The sequence below is a fragment of the Coregonus lavaretus genome, assembly GCF_964263955.1.
Source record: "Coregonus lavaretus genome assembly, chromosome: 11".
Taxonomy (NCBI): Eukaryota; Metazoa; Chordata; class Actinopteri; order Salmoniformes; family Salmonidae; genus Coregonus; species Coregonus lavaretus.
Genome location: NC_139998.1, coordinates 13698706 through 13714558, shown reverse-complemented (window position 1 = coordinate 13714558; position 15853 = coordinate 13698706). Strand labels below are relative to the sequence as shown.

At 45.7% G+C, this 15853-nt stretch overlaps 2 pseudogenes across 2 annotated transcripts; both read right to left on the bottom strand.

Moving 5' to 3' along the window:
* Nucleotides 1-38: 38 nt before the first annotated feature.
* LOC311137023 (DEP domain-containing protein 7-like) lies at nucleotides 39-6397 on the bottom strand (annotated as a pseudogene). The gene is made up of 5 exons: nucleotides 6255-6397; nucleotides 5963-6088; nucleotides 5721-5796; nucleotides 5539-5637; nucleotides 39-160 (listed from the first exon to the last, which is right to left on the bottom strand). The product of its transcript is annotated as a DEP domain-containing protein 7-like (transcript).
* A 426-nt stretch (nucleotides 6398-6823) lies between these two features.
* Nucleotides 6824-15485, bottom strand: LOC311137022 (DEP domain-containing protein 7-like; annotated as a pseudogene). Its single transcript has 4 exons — nucleotides 15427-15485; nucleotides 8217-8341; nucleotides 7214-7408; nucleotides 6824-7045 (listed from the first exon to the last, which is right to left on the bottom strand). The product of its transcript is annotated as a DEP domain-containing protein 7-like (transcript).
* Nucleotides 15486-15853: the final 368 nt, after the last annotated feature.

The following is a 15853-nucleotide window of genomic DNA, read 5'->3' as shown; positions in this document are numbered from 1 at the left end:
ATGTACAAAGTGTGATCTTTTGACAAAATTGACACTGGCTACACACTGACAGCAAACATAGAATCCCCAAAATTCTGAACAAATATTTCTGGGTGGCCTTAGTAAAATTGACTGAGGAGGCATTTCTTCTCTTTGGTGGAGTACTTTGGATCAGTGGAGGCTGGTGGGTGCAGTTCCAGGCATAAGCGACATAAGCGGTTGCTTAGGGGCCATGGCCGCTAGGTGGCCCCTGACCAAAATAAATAAATATACACTGAATAAAATTATAAACTCAACATGTAAAGTGTTGGTCCCATGTTTCATTAGCTGAAATAAAAGATCCCAGAAATTTTCCATATGCACAAAAAGCTTATTTCTCTCAAATTCTGTGCACAAATGTGTTTACATCCCTCTTAGTGAGCATTTCCCCTTTGCCAAGATAAATGTATTTTTTATTTTACCCTTATTTTACCAGGTAAGTTGACTGAGAACACATTCTCATTTGCAGCAATGACCTGGGGAATAGTTACAGAGGAGGGGGATGAATGAGCCAATTAGAAGTTGAGGATGATTAGGTGGCCATGATGGTATGAGAGCCAGATTGGGAATTAAGCCAGGACACCGGGGTTAATGGCACGTTCAAAACAACTGGGAGCTCGCAACTCGGAAATCTCCGACTTCCGACTTCAGTGTGTTCAAAACAACTGGGAACTCAGAAAAAAACAAGCTCTGACTGGGAAAAATCGATTTGAATTGTCATCCAACTTGGAATTCCAACTCGGGAACTCGGGCCTCTTTCTAGAGCTCCGACTTTCCGACCTGAAGATCACTGACGTCATGATTTGACCTTGTATTTTTCAGAGTTCCTAAACTACAGGGAACTCGGAAAAATACAAGGTCAAATCATGACGTCAGTGATCTTCAGGTCGGAAAGTCAGAGCTCTAGAAAGAGGCCCAAGTTCTCGAGTTGGAATTCCGAGTTGGATGACAATTCAAATCGATTTTTCCCAGTCGGAGCTTGTTTTTTCCCCAGAGAGTTAAGACACCCAAATATCCCATCCGAAAAACGGCACCCTACACAAGGCAATGTCCCCAATCACTGCCCTGGGGCATTGAGATATTTTTTTTGACCAGAGGAAAGTGCCTCCTACTAGCCCTCCAACACCACTTCCAGCAGCATCTGGTCTCCCATCCAGGGACCAATCCTGCTTAGCTTCAGAGGCAAGCCAGCAGTGGGACGCAGGGTGGTATGCTGCTGAAACTCGGTAGGCATGGGCTCTCCAACCATGTTCCTGCAGCTACCCAGTGCTTAATTTGGGAAACCAAGTGAAATCTGTTCGGGAACATCGATGGTAAAATGTTTTCGCAACTAAACATGTTTCACTAAACTGTTGACAGCCCTTCTGCATGCTCGAGAAAGGAATAAGGGAGAGAGAGGATGAGATGGAAACGCATGGTGGTGAGATATTCTGTATAGCTAAAGGTAATGTGCCACCCAATTAATTATGAAAATATAAACAATTCCCTATTACTAGGCTTTTCAAAATCCAATACAAATTCAGTATAATTGTAGGCTACCTGTAAGCTGCCCTGCACAATCAACGAACCAACAGCATCGCCTAGGGCTACACATTCTCTCCCAGACTCATGGATAGACATTTTGGAGCTTAGCATAAGCTAACCAGTCCATCCAGTATGCATAATAATACAGTCCACACTCAAAGGCGGTTACAAACATTTGTTTAATTTTGGAGTATAAGCTAGCCCATTTATGTACCAAAGACATCTTAAATCAGTTTATTTTATGTTTTTCTGCCATGCAGTGAAGTGAGTTTTAAAAGCAGGATACTGTTTTGATAAGTGTTTGATGTGATTTTCGATATAATTTGCATTGATGTCAGAGTGGTTAGAGGGACAATAGAGCCCTGAGTACCAGGCCATTAGCTCAGGTCATTAGTGAGATGGGTACTACCAAAGCATGTCCAGAGTGCATAAGAGGAGATTACGTGACTCAAGGTCATGTGGAATTTTACTGCAGTCATGACTCATGACTGCTGATGTGACAGTAATACAGTCACCCCAACAGCCCTATGCACAACCGAAGAATTTTGTCAGAAACTGTCAGAAACCGTCTCAGGGAAGCTCATCTGCGTGCTCGTCGTCCTCACCAGGGTCTTAACCTAACTGCAGTTCGGCATCGTAACCGACTTCAGTGGGCAAAGTGTGCTCTTCACAGATGAATGCCGGTTTCAACTGTACCGGGCAGATGGCCAAGTGTACCGTTGTGTGGCCGAGCGGTTTGCTGATGTCAACGTTGCCCCATGGTGGTGGTGGGGTTATGGTATGGGCAGGCATAAGCTACGGACAATGAACACAATTGCATTTTATCGATGGCAATTTGAATGCACAGAGATACCGTGACGAGATCCTGAGGCCCATTGTTGTGCCATTCATCTGCCGCCATCACCTCATGTTTCAGCATGATAATGCACGGCCCCATGTCACAAGGATCTGTACACAATTCCTGGAAGCTGAAAATGTCCCAGTTCTTCCATGGCCTGCATACTCACTAGACATGTCACCCATTGAGCATGTTTGGGATGCTCTGGATCAATGCGTATGACAGCATGTTCCAGTTCCCGCCAATATCCAGCCATTGAAGACTAGTGGGACAACATTCCACAGGCCACAATCAACAGCCTGATCAACTATATGCGAAGGAGATACAGTGCATTAGGAAAGTATTCAGACCCCTTTCCACATTTTGTTACGTTACAGCCTTATTCTAAAATGGATTAAATTGTTTTTTTCCCTCATCAATCTACGCACAATACCCGATAATGATGAAGAAAAAACAGGTTTTTAGAAATTTTTGCAAATGTATATATAAAAAAACTGGAAATATCACATTTACATAAGTATTCTGTCCCTTTACTCAGTAATTTGTTGAAGCACCTTTGGCAGCGATTACAGGCTCGAGTCTTCTTGGGTATGACGCTACAAGCTTGCCACACCTGTATTTGGGGAGTTTCTCCCATTCTTCTCTGCAGATCCTCTCAGGCTCTGTCAGGTTGGATGGGGAGCGTCGCTGCACAGCTATTTTCAGGTCTCTCCAGAGATGTTCGATTGGGTTCAAGTCCGGGCTTTGGCTGGGCCACCCAAGGACTGTCAGACTTGTCCCGAAGCCACTCCTGCATTGTCTTGGCTGTGTGCTTAGGGTCGTTGTCCTTTTGGAAGGTGAACCTTCGCCCCAATCTGCAGTCCTGAGCGTTCTGGAGCAGGTTTTCATTGAGAATCTCTCTGTACTTTACTCCATTCATATTTTTCTCGATCCTGACCAGTCTCCCAGTCCCTGCTGCTGAAAAACATCCCTACAGCATGATGATGCCACCACCATCCACATTAGGGATGGTTTCAGGTTTCCTCCAGACGTGACGCTTGGCATTCAGGCCAAATAGTTCAATCTTGGTTTCTTCAGACCAGAGAATCTTGTTTTTCATGGTCTGAGTCCTTTAGGTGCCTTTTGGCAAACTTTAAGCGGGCTGTCATGTGTCTTTTACTGAGGAGTGGCTTCCGTCTGGCCACTCTACCATAAAGGCCTGATTGGAGGAGTGCTGCAGGGATGGTTGTCCTTCTGGAAGGTTCTCCCATCTCCACAGAGAAACTCTGGAGCTCTGTCAGAGTGACCATCGGGTTCTTGGTCACCTCCCTGACCAAGGCCCTTCTCCCCCGATTGCTCAGTTTGGCCGGGCTGCCAGCTCTAGGAAGAGTCTTGGTGATTCCAAACTTCTTCTATTTAAGAATGATGAGGCCACTGTGTTCTTGTGGACCTTCAATGCTGCAGAAAATGTTTGGGACTGTTTCCCAGATCTGTGCCTCGACACAATCCTGTCTCGGAGCTCTACGGACAATTCCTTCGACCTCATGGCTTTTGCACTGACATGCACTGTCAACTGTGGGACCTTATATAGACAGGTGTGTGCCTTTCCAAATAATCTCCAATCAATTGAATTTACCACAGGTGGACTTCAATCAAGTTTTAGAAACATCTCAAGGATGATCAATGGAAACATGATGCACCTGAGCTCAATTTCTTGTATCATAGCAAAGGTTCTGAATACTTATGTGAATAAGGTATTACAGTTTGTTATTTTAAATAAATTTTCTAACATTTCTAAAAACCTGTTTTCGCTTTGTCATTACATTTACATTTTAGTCATTTAGCAGACGCTCTTATCCAGAGCGACTTACAGTTAGTGAATACAATTTTTTTTTTTTTTTTTTTATACTGGCCCCCCGTGGGAATCAAACCCACAACCCTGGCATTGCAAACACCATGCTCTATCAACTGAGCTACATCCCTGCCGGCCATTCCCTCCCCTACCCTGGACGACGCTGGGCCAATTGTGCGCCGCCCATGAGTCTCCCGGTCGCGGCCGGCTGCGACAGAGCCTGGATTCGAACCAGGATCTCTAGTGGCACAGTTAGCACTGCGATGCAGTGCCTTAGACCACTGCGCCACTCAGGAGTACATTATGGGGTATTGTTTGTAGATTGATGAGGGAGATTTTTTATTTAATCCATTTTAGAATAAGGCTGTAACGTAACTAAATGTGGAAAAAGTCAAGGGGTCTGAATACTTTCAGAATGCACTGTACATGATAAGATTATTATGGACAAAAGAGATTATTTGTATTTGTCAAACGGTAGCCAAGCATCGATCATCATCACGTCACCAGAATAAGACCCTCGATAATTACTACATCAAGCTCATCACCTTGCACTTTCACCACCCTGTGAAGTTCCTCATAATTAATTTAATCTGTAGCCTAATAAAGTGCATGGTTTCCAAACAAGTCATAGTTGGAGGGTCACACAACATGTCATCGCGTGACTCCAAGTTTACGTCGATATGATGGTTATTATATAAATATTTGCACACAAAAGCGTTTCCACCGACATTTCTCTCATAATTAATTTTACAGACAAAAAGATCCCACCTTGACTAGCGTATTTAGTTTTGTCTACATTTGGAAAGTTTACTGACAAATGTTCTGTTTCCATCAGGCCTGTCATGACATGTTTTATCCGACATGTACTTTACTCACCTAAAAAGGTTGGATGGAAACCTGGTTACATACGGTCACTCAATTAGCCATGTCAGCTAACAATTTTTAGATGGGTAAGTTAGTCTAGCCAGTTATCTAAACATTGCCGAATACCAACCGGGCACGCATGGCACCCGCCCAGGGGCCCTGACCTGAAACATTTTCTCTACGCCACATGACAAAATGTGTAGAATTGCAGGAAATTAACTTTAAAACATAAATGTTTCTCTCCACCATCAAATCTCGCATAGGTCCCCCAAAAGGCTAGAGCCGGCCCTGAGTGGGAGGAGTTATAGGAGGACGGGCTCATTGTAATGACTGGAATGGAATAAATGGAATGGTATCATACACATCAAACATATGGAAACTGTTCCATTTATTCCATTCCAGTCATTACAATAAGCCCTTCCTCCTATAGCTCCCCCCACCAGCCTCCTCTGATTGGACTCATTGTTCATATTCCTCAGTAATGCCAACAGCTCTACATTTGTTGTTCTTTGAGTATAGTCTGTATAAGCCTTTGTTAAGACTTGCTGACAGAAGGTGGAGCCTAAGGATAACGGAGAGAGCAAAATGTGAAACATCTGAGTCAGAGCACTCTCCACAAAGACTACTGCCAGATAGATAATGCACCTGTCACATCTGGTTGTTTCCCTTGCACAACTCTGGCGAGTTTGTCACTGACCAGCTTGTGCAAAGATTCTGGTATCTGAAAAAAAAATCTATTAAGCAATGTATCAAATGTAATGATGTAATGAATGCATGTTCATAAGAAATTCTCACAACATACAATGTTAATAAAAAATTGGATTTATATAGCTTTTCAAGGACCCAAAATAAAATCAGTCACTGCTCTATATACAAAACAAGAATACCTTAAAAATATAATGGTGATTGTCCAGCATGAACAGCACCAGAAGGTCCACTTTCTCTTTGGCTAGAGATTTGCTGTGGATGATGGCTCTGGAAAAAGCTATCTTCATAAACATTTTGTTCTCAATCTGAAAATGAGACCATATAATGACTATAGTAATTCCAACATAATTTGAAACAGAATATATTCTGGTTAATCAAGATCTGAATTAGAATGCTCTGACTCCATACATAAATAATTGTCCCATAACAGTAACTCACCCTGACCCATGTGCATTAGCCTTCCGGTCTCACCTCTTTGTCCAGCTTGATTTCCAGTGGGTCTGCAGCCATAGACATGAAGCACATTAATGTGCACAGCTCCTCCCACTTCACTTACGATGGTGCAGTTGCTTCAAACACAACTGCAATGCCTCCAGAGCTTTATCAAACTGCATTCACTGAAAAAAGAAGCACATGTTAAATCTTCAATTTAAACAACAACAAAGCAGTCACACCACCACAGTTTTGGGTAAACAGCTTAGGGGTGGGTCTGGAGAAATGTAACCACTCTCAAATTCGTAGACGGGACTATGAATGAAAGGACTGACCATCCGTGAGATCAAAACTATAGTTTTAACCATGTTTTGAAGCTATACAGTGTTTGTTTACAACTACATTGTTTACAAACAATGGCGTAAAACAAGCTTATATTTTGGGTTCTGATGAACTAAGCTCATGACGCATTGATAAGTAATATTCTTCAAGAATAAATGGCTACATATAATTAATAAAAAATAAATGTATGTAGCAACCACAGATTGCCCCTTTAATGCAGCATTCCACATTGCTTGTGATAGAAAACGTGCCAATCATGACCTAAGTCATATGAAGTGGTCATAGCTCCAGCGGTCGGGCTGGCCGTAGTATTCACCAGTGCTTCATACAGCATCAGTTTGCATTACTGTTTGCCTGAGCAATGGGGCTGGCCCTAGCCAACACCCACAGCGTCTGGACACCTGGGCAGCTCAGGGTTCACCTCCACCACCTGCTGCTCAGACAGGAACTCCAGACAGACCAATGCTGCTGTAAGCCAATCATCCTCCCTTCAACAGAAGAAAATCTATCATTTTGTGTCACTGAAAAAACTGTTGTCCCCAGTCCCTCACCAACAGGAATATTGTACTCTGTAGGCTTGTATGAGATCTTCAATTATGGTAGAAATATTCATATAAGATATTCAATTAAGACCGATGATAAATCACACTACACACTGTGAGTCCTTGAAGGCCCTCTGTCTCATGCTCCAGGTAGTTGCTGGTGTCTTGGTCCATCTGTGCCATAAAAGGGGAAAGAGAGGCCTCTCTGCCTTAAAAACAGATTGTCCAGCATAGGAAGCTCTACTAGCTGCAGCAGTCTCAGACTTGTCTCCTTCTGCCACACTTCATCAACCAGAGTACATGAATGGACTTTCAACTAGTGTTCTTCAATCCTAGTCCTGGGAACCTTACATGGCTCGGCATTTAAGTTTTTGCCCGACACCAGCATCCCTGATGTACCTAGTTGAATCAGGTGTGTAAGTCCTGGGCTATAACACACATGTGCATCCCTGTGGGTTCCCAAATGCTAAATTGAAGTGTATTCCACAATATAAACACAGTAACCAGGTTTTCATCCAGACTGTTTATGAGAGTACAAAAAATGTAACCTGATGGAAACAGCATTTTTGTTATTAAACTTTCCAGATGTCGACAAAACAAAATGCACTAGAAAAGGTGGGATCATTTCTTTGTTGGTGAAATAGATTATGCGACAATTGCGCTCAAAACGCTTTTATGTGCAAATATTGACAAAATAACCATCATGTACCCTCCTCACTGTATCTGGGAGCTGTTAGCTAGAGTGCATATGCCAAGACTAGAGTGGGCACATTTGCTGTTTATCGCAGACTTTGTCCAAAAACCATCAACAGAGATAAAAAATAGGATGGAAACTCAGAACCTTAATTTTTTTATTTGGTAAATGAAAAGTTATACAACTAGTGCTTTTTAAGTGCATCACGTCATGACGCATAGCTTTATATCTGCAACAAGTCCGTTTGATGGAAACACACCTCTTTTGCATAAATAAAAACAAGAATAATGCAGATTTTAGAATATTTACATGAAAATACTTATCCTGTCAGAAAAACATTGGACTCAAATGTAGAGATACTCTATAGAATGTAGTGTCTGGTTTCAATCTGACTTTACACTTTGATAGCAGATGATGACTTACAGGTCTGTAGTAATGAAGTGTCAATGTGTGCTTTGCTTGGACTGATGCTCAGATTTCCCATGACAGTCTCCAACTGTTGAATGGATCTCACAGGTGTACCATGTGAATAGACTTGCTCTTCTTGCCTGCAACATTTAAAGCCAAAGTCCATCAAACAAACAGACGTCCAATTATAGTTTTTTTTTTATCGCTAACAAGCATTGTTCAATACTGCGGATACATGTGCAGAACTCTAAATACAGTTATCAAAACAACATGCAACTCTTCTTTTGTAAAAATGACTGTTGGTTCATCTATAAAAATATGATATTAAAGCATTGGCACATCATACATGTCTCTACCAAATGAAAGCTAACAGTCTCTCACGACATGCACACTTTGTCATTCATAGTATCATGACCTACAAAACTCTTAAGAACAGCTACTGTCACGACCCGGTGCGAGAAACAGTCACTAATAATTGTCAGAACCCAGAAGATGAGGCAGACACAGCAGTACTAGAGATGGTGGTTTAATAAAGAACAAAATCTTCAGGCAAAGAAACTAAATCCACAATGTCCAAAAATAAAGCCAAGAGGCACAAAGAGGAAAACCTCCAAAAAACAAAGAAACTCCACAAAGTGGTAAAAAACAGCAGGGAAAAACAAACCTCAAAAGACTACTCAAACAGAACACAATAACTAAACCAGAGAACCTCTGGAAAAATCCCACCAGATAAATATCAATATAACACAAGGCTTGGGCTGGGGCTGGGTGCTAACTTACAAACACTGAGCAAGGAACTGAGGAACACACAGGGTTTAAATACTAACAAGGGAATGACCTACAGGTGCAAACAATAATTAGATCAAGAAAAAACAAAAAGGTACAAAAAAGGTGCAATGGGGACATCTAGTGACCAAAACCCGAACAGTCATGGCCAAAACCTGACAGCTACCACTTGAAAATGTGTCAATTTGTCTTTAATATCATATTTTTATAGATGAACCAACAGTCATTTTTACAAAAGAAGAGTGGCAAACCTGTACTGTATAGAATGTCCTGCAAGATATGTAAAGAAATAAAGCAGAAAGGCTGCAATATGCTTCAAAACAATTTATTGTATTTTTGCAAATTACTGTATTTTGCATTTTGCAGAATAATTCCAAAAGACACAAAAATAAATAATTCCAGTACTGTGAAACAAACAAAAAGTGTATACACACTATGAATATGCATAGCAAATTGTCCAAATGAAACAGATATATAACAATGCTAGTCAACCCTGTCTGCTGCATTGGGCCACAAGTTCTCGTCCACATCACACCGTATGGCCTCTCGCGCAATACACCTGGGAAAGAATCTCTTTGCATGCCTGATCCATCCCTGGCAATCTTCTGCAGAGCGGTGACCCGATCCTATAGGTTCATGCTCTACAACATTCGGAGAGTACGACCCTGCCTTACACAGGAAGCGGCACAGGTCCTAATCCAGGCTCTTGTCATCTGGATTACTGCAACTCGCTGTTGGCTGGGCTCCCTGCCTGTGCCATTAAACCCCTACAACTCATCCAGAATGCCGCAGCCCATCTGGTGTTCAATCTTCCCAAGTTCTCTCACGTCACCCGCTCCTCCGCACACTCCACTGGCTTCCAGTTGAAGCTCGCATCTGCTACAAGACCATGGTGCTTGCCTACGGAGCTGTGAGGGGAACGGCACCTCCATACCTTCAGGCTCTGATCAGTCCCTACACCCAAACGAGGGCATTGCGTTTATCCACCTCTGGCCTGCTGGCTCCCCTACCTCTGCGGAAGCATAGTTCCCGCTCAGCCCAGTCAAAACTGTTCGCTGCTCTGGCACCCCAATGGTGGAACAAGCTCCCTCACAACGCCAGGACAGCGGAGTCACTCACCACCTTCCGGAGACATTTGAAACCCCACCTCTTTAAGGAATACCTGGGATAGGATAAAGTAATCCTTCTACCCCCCCCCCCCCTTACCCCAACATTGTAAAGTGGTTATCCCACTGGCTATAAGGTGAATGCACCAATTTGTAAGTCGCTCTGGATAAGACCGTCTGCTAAATGACGTAAATGTAAATGTAAATATCCAGGCATCCTGCATTAATTGCATCCAAGAGTGTGTCACGATCGTTGAGAGACGGGTCAGACCAAGGTGCGGTGTGGTATGCGTACATATTTATTAATGAAGATAAACACTTGACAAAACAACAAAAGCAACATAACATGAAGTCCTATGGGCTATACTTACAACAAGCCTAACAGGAACACAACCAAGATCCCACAACTAAGGTAGGCAATCAGGCTACTTAAGTATGATCCCCAATCAGAGACAACGAGCAACAGCTGCCTCTGATTGGGAATCACACCCGGCCAAACATAGAAATACAAATACTAGATCCAACATAGAAATACAATAACATAGATCTCAAAACTGAACTCACACCCTGACCCAACCAACAAGAGTTCTCTAGGTCAGGGCGTGACAGAGTGACATTTGATCATGTGGATGGTGGTCATAAACTTTCCACCTCTATGAGGAAAATAATTATTCTATGGGGTTGTGGAAGAGAGAGTAAGGGGGGAGGAAAAGTGACACCATCCCGGGATGGGCTGCAAACCACTCTGACTGTCAAGGCGTCAGTATAATGCGGTAGGACGAAGTCAGGTGCAGGACACAGAGCTGATCGAAAAACTTACTTTACTCGTAGGTATCTCAATGAACATACCTCCACGCAGGGAGGAACAAACCCGCTCACATACGACAACCAAAAATGGACAAACACGCACAACACACAGTGTGAGCCAGAGGGTTAAATAGGGAAGACATAGTAACATGATGGGAAACAGGTGAGACCAATACAGACAAAACAAGTCAAACATAGAAACATGGATCGGTAGCAGCTAGTACTCCGGTGACGACGAATGCCGAAGCCTGCCCGAGCAAGGAGGCGGGGCAGCCTCAGCTGAATTCACCACAGTACCCCCCCTTGATGCGCGACTTCAGCCGTGCGCCGACCCCGACCTCGGGGACGGCCAGGAGGACACGGAGCAGGGCGAGTCTGATGACTACGGTGGAAATCCCTCAACATGGAGGGATCGAGGATGTCCCTCCTAGGGACCCAGCACCGTTCCTCCGGACCGTACCCCTCCCACTCCACGAGATACTGCAGGCCCCCCACCCGACGCCTCGATTCCAAGATGGAATGGACTGAGTACGCCGGTGCCCCCTCGATGTCTAGTGGGGGCGGAGGAACCTCCCGTACCTCAGACTCCTGAAGTGGACCAGCTACTACTGGCCTGAGGAGAGACATGGAACGAGGGGTTAATACGGTAATTAGGAGGAAGCTGTAACCTATAACAAACCTCGTTCAATCTCCTCAGGACTTTAACTGGCCCCACAAACTGCCGACCCAGCTTCCGGCAGGGCAGGCGAAGGGGCAGGTTTCGGGTCGAGAGCCAGACCCGGTCCCCCGGTGCATACACCGGGGCCTCACTGCGGTGGTGGTCGGCCCTCGCCTTTTGTCGCCTGATGGCCCGCTGCAGGCATACATGGGCAGCGTTCCAGGTCTCTTCCGAGCGCCGAAACCACTAATCCACCGCAGGAGCCTCGATCTGGCTCTGATGCCAAGGTGCCAGGACCGGCTGATAACCTAACACACACTGAAAGGGAGAAAGGTTAGTGGATGAGTGGCGGAGTGAGTTTTGGATCACTCCCCCGGCCGGTCCTGGCAATAGGACCGCAGAAACCTACCCACATCCTGGTTAACTCTCTCCCCCTGCCCATTACTCTCGGGGTGAAAACCTGAGGTCAGGCTGATCGAGACCCCCAGACGTTCTATGAACGCCCTCCAGAGCCTTGAGGTGAACTGGGGACCCCAATCCGATAAAATAACCTCAGGCACCCCGTAGTGCCGGAAGACGTGTGTAAATAGGGCCTCAGCAGTTTGTAGGGGCGTAGGTAGATCTGGCATAGGAATGAGATGGCAGGACTTAGAAAACCGATCCACAACGACCAGGATCGTGGTGTTCCCTCGTGAGGGGGGAAGGTCCGTAACAAAATCCACCGATAGGTGGGACCACGGCCATTGTGGAACGGGTAGGGGTTGAAATTTCCCTCTGGGCAGGTGTCTAGGTGCCTTACACTGGGTGCACACCGAGCAGGAGGAAACATAAACCCTCACGTCCTTGGCTAAAGTGGGCCACCAGTACTTCCCACTAAGACAGAAATGCGGTCAATCTCCATCTCCACACCAGACGCAGATAGGCGGTGCCCTAGGAAGGAGATGGACTCTTGGAAGAACAGACATTTCTCCGCCTTCACATACAGGTCATGCTCCAACAGTCGACCAAGCACCTGACGCACCAGAGACACATGCGCGGCCCGTGTAGCGGAGTATATGAGGATGTCATCAATATGCACCACTACACCCTGTCCGTGCAGGTCCCTGAAAATCTCATCAACAAAGGATTGGAAGACTGATGGAGCATTCATCAACCCGTATGGCATGACGAGGTACGCATAGTGCCCAGAGGTGGTACTGAATGCTGTCTTCCACTCATCTCCCTCCCGGATACGCACCAAGTTGTACGCGCTCCTGAGATCCAATTTAGTGAAGAAGCGCGCCCCGTGCAATGACTCCGTCATACTAGCAATCAGAGGTAGTGGATAGCTGTACTTCACAGTTATCTGATTAAGAACACGGTAGTCAATGCACGGGCGTAAGCCACCATCCTTCTTCTTCACAACAAAGAAACTCAAGGAGACAGGGGAAGTGGAAGGCCGAATGTATCCCTGCCTCAGAGATTCGGTGACATATGTTTCCATAGCCGCCGTCTCCTCCTGTGACAGAGGATACACGTGACTTCGGGGAAGTGCAGCACCTACCTGGAGGTTTATCGCACAATCCCCCTGTAAATGGGGTGGTAATAGAGTCACCTTCTTTTTACAGAGGGCAAGAGAATAATCGGCATATTTAGGCGGAATATGCATGGTGGAAACCTGGTTTGGACTTTCCACCGTAGTTGCCCCTTCGGAAACACCTACACACCTCACCGAGCACTGACTAGACCAACCCTTGAGAGCCCTCTGTTGCCATGAAATAGTGGGGTCATGAGAGGTTAACCAGGGAAGCCCCAACATCACTGGAAATGCAGGATAATCAATCAGATAGAGACTATTTTTTTCCTCATGACCCTCCTGCGTCTTCATCCAGAGTGGAGCTGTGACCTCCCTAATCAGACCTGACCCTAAAGGGCGACTATCTAGGGCATGTATAGGGAAGGGCACATCAACTGGCACAATAGGAATCCTTAAACTACGGGAAAACTGACGATCAATAAAGTTCCCAGCTGCGCCTGAATCTACTAGCGCCTTATGCTGGGAATATGCGCAACAGGGAGCTCTGGGTGTGTCGGGTGCCTACTCACCTGAAACGGTCCACCAGTGCTCTGCCTACTGCCTCGACTCCTTGAAGACCCTCCCCAGCACCGACCAGCAGTGTGTCCTCTGCGGCCACAGTTGGTGCAGGGGACGGCCCCTCTACCGGTCTCCCTAAGAGCAGCACCGAGCTCCATAGGGATATGGTCGGAGGTGCTGGGGGATGGAATGGACGGCCCCTGATCCGGACGTCCGCGGGTGGCCAACAGGTTATCCAGCCTGATTGACATATCCACCAGTTGGTCCAGGTTAAGGTTGGTGTCCCTGCAGGCCAGTTCCCGACGAACGTCCTCCCTTAGGCTGCATCGGTAGTCCTGCGCTGGCAGCCAGAGTCCTAAAGTCCAGTGCAAAATCCTGTGCGCTCCTCTTCCCCTGTCGGAGGTGGAATAGACGCTCACCCGCCGCTCTCCCCTCCGGTGGATGATTCGAATACCGCCCGAAAGCGGCGGGTAAACTCCTCATAACGTACAGATGCTACGTCTATTCCTCCCCACTCGGCGTTGGCCCACTCGAGCGCTTTTCCGGACAGACAGGAGATGAGGGCAGACACGTTCTCGTATCCCGAGGGAGCTGGCTGGATAGTTGCCAGGTATAGATAGCTCTACCTGGAGCAGGAAACCCTGACACCCGGCAGCTGTACCGTCGTATGCCCTCGGGAGCGAGAGCCGAATCCCACTGGACCCAGGTGGTGAAAAGGTGGATAGCGGTGTAGGTGGTTGTGTAGTTGGAGGAGGTATAGGAAAACCTCCTCTCTCCCATCGCTCCATAATATTCACCATGCGTTCCATTGCGGTGCCGAGAGCCTGGATCATGGTCGCTTGTTGTTGGACGCGTTCCTCCATCGATCCGACTGGCATGGCTGTACCTGCTGACTCCATATTATGGTGCGTGTTTCTGTCAAGGTGTCAGTGTAATGCGGTAGGACGAAGTCAGGCGCAGGACACAGAGCTGATCGAAAAACGTACTTTACTCGTAGGTATCTCAATGAACATACCACCACGCAGGGAGGAACAAACCCGCTCACATACGACAACCAAAAATGGACAAACATGCACAACACACAGTGTGAGCCAGAGGGTTAAATAGGGAAGACATAATAACATGATGGGAAACAGGAGACCAATACAGACAAAACAAGTCGAACATAGAAACATTGATCGGTAGCAGCTAGTACTCCGGTGACGACGAACGCCGAAGCCTGCCCGAGCAAGGAGGCGGGACAGCCTCGGCTGAATTCGTGACAGTGACTGCATGGGAGTGGTGAAATGCCACATTGTCCCATACAATCACCCAGGTTTCCATATTTCTTCTGACTTGCCCTCTTTCTTCACCTGGCTAAAGCCTTCCATAGAGGTCATCCATGAATGAAATGAGGCGCTCTGTGTTGTATGGCCCAATTAGTGGTTTATATAATATCCTTCAGAGGATATTGCGGCACACATTGTGATGCTGGCACCCCTCTGGCTCGGGACATTCACTGTTGCTCTTTTCCCAATCACATTCCTTCCACGTCGGCGTGTTTTGCCATGTTAAAACTAGCCTCATCCACAAAGACGAACATGTGGGGTGTTGGCCTGGCTTCAAGCTCCATGACACTCTAAAATATTGTAAATCCGCAGGGCAACATAACAGTTATTCTATAACAGTAGTTTACATTACAGTATACTGTAACTGAAATCACTGCTGAGTGTGCATTGCTCTGGTGGGTTTTGTTTACAGTAAAAACAGTACTGTATTACAGGATATAGACATCTTACCTGGACATATTGGTACCGGAGTTCCTTGACACGATCAGAGTTCCTCTCAAAGGGAACAGTGTACACCTGTTTCATGCTGATATGATGCTTTATCAAGACTCTAGCAATGGTTGTCGTGCTTACACTTTCAACATTTTGAAATGTATTATTGTCTGCCAACACTCTCTCTTGAATTTCTCTGAGTTTTATGGCATTGTTGCTAATGACCATGTCAACAATTACAGCTTCCTGCTGAGCAGAGAAAATCCTACCTCTCCCCCCTCCATTTGGTAACCATTGGGTCTTACAACAGAAATACAATTACACACAAGTGGTTTGGAGAGCTTTTGCTCGATTTACTACTCTACAGTAATACTCAGTACAGTAAGATGCCCATGCAGAATGCATATCTTACCTGTTAGTATTCTGGAAGGTTCTTATAATAGATGACACAGTTGAGCATT